This window comes from Marmota marmota, unplaced genomic scaffold, assembly GCF_001458135.2.
Source record: "Marmota marmota marmota unplaced genomic scaffold, marMar, whole genome shotgun sequence".
NCBI classification, from domain to species: domain Eukaryota; kingdom Metazoa; phylum Chordata; class Mammalia; order Rodentia; family Sciuridae; genus Marmota; species Marmota marmota.
In genome coordinates this window covers 11134328-11136083 of record NW_026000048.1, presented here as the reverse complement: position 1 = coordinate 11136083, position 1756 = coordinate 11134328, and positions in this window count along the sequence as shown.

The window sequence follows — 1756 nt, the reverse complement described above, 5'->3', positions numbered from 1 at the left end:
AGAATGAGAGTAGGCAGGTAGAATTCAAGGAAGGGGGAATAAGAAAATTGAAAAGAAATGAAAAGACAAAAGAAACAAAAAAAATCGAAAATAAAGAAAGAAAGAAAGAAAAATTTTTTTACAAATATAATAATGATAATAAAAAATGAAAATTAAAAATTTTTTTAAAAAATAATAATAAAAAAATTTAAAAAAAATTAAAAACATTGAAAAAAGTTAAAGAACAACAACAACAAAAAATGAAAATGAAAGAAAAAGAAAAAAAAAATAATAAATGCAGTCATAGAGTTCGATTAACTTCTCTTCCAGTAGTTGGAGCTGTGCCCACTGGGCTAAGCTTCTCCTCTCAATAGGTGGGAACCAATCACTGTGCAGCAGCTCTTCCTCCCAGACTGGGCGGGTCTCCAATCCTGAGTGTCTAGGGCCTTCTGTTGTGTTTCCTCAAGCCAGGCCGTGCTCACCTGTGACGCTCACCACAATACTGGCTACAAGCCAGATCTGCTGCTCCTGGGAGCCCTGCTTTCATGAACGCCTGGGCTCACTCTCCCTGTTTGCCTCCCTCAGACCCTAAGTTTGTAGAGCTTGGGGCTGAGATCCCCCAGCGAATTTGCTTGCCCTCCAGTAGCCACGCCCCCGGTAGCTGGTGCAAGAGACCTCAGTTGTCAGCACTGGTTGGAGCGGTAGCCGGGAGTTCCACGCTGCGAGTCCCGCGCCACTCCTGATTCCCTCGGTCTGGCTATCGCGCTCACAGGAGAGCTGGGAGGGGCCCTTAAGGTTTCCCCGCTGTGTGGAGAGAGATGGCTAGGGGATTACACACCTGTCGCGCTCGTTTCAATGAAGTTATCTCCTCCGCCCGTGGTGTCAGTTCTCTGCCAAGGTGGTATCCCATGCAAATGGTGACCGTTCATTACCTTTGCCGGGTGACCAATGCAACGGGTGGGTCCTGACTGTCTCTCCCAATCCCCGTTTCAATCCTGTGGCCACTGCCTATGAAGGCTCGGTTGGCTTTTACCTCTGTAAGTTCAGACGGGGCGACCAGTTATTCAGCGGGATTGTTAGTGCTGAGTCACGAGAAGCAGGCGAACTGGAGCTTGAATGCAGCTGATCCGGGCTCCGTGTGTGTGTTCTGAGGGGCCCAGACTGTTCGCTCCAGATCCACGTCAGCTCAGCATTGCCTAGTGATCCTGAGCAAACAGCATTTAGACAATTTATGGCTCCCTATGCCCGTGCAGCTAAAGAGGTCAGAGACTTGATCTCTCTGCACCCGCCACCATGTTGGATCTCTGCTCATGGTTTCTTAACAGTCTCGCTGAGCTGTCTATGTTCTTTTCAAGTTGAAATACTTTGTCTTCATTGTCTGATGTTCTATCTTCTAAGTGTTCTACTCTGCTGGTAGTATTCTCATTTGAGTTTTTAATTTGGTTTATTGCTTCCTGCATTTCTAGGATTTCTGTTTGTTTTTTATAACCTCTATCTCCCTGTATAGTTGATCTTTTGCTTCTTTGATTTGTTTATGTAATTCATTTGTCGAAGTGATCTTTCATTGTCTGATTTTGCTGTCTAATGTCTTCCTTGAGACTCCAGATCATCTGAAGCATGTATATCCTGAATTCTTTATCTGACATTCCATCTGGTGCAGATATTACCTCTTCTAAAGTTGAGTTGACCTGCATTGCTTGTGGTCCTTTCTTTCCTTGTCTTTTCATACTGCTCACGTTTCTTTCTGCTTTGTGAAACTGTTGTGTTATTGAATTTT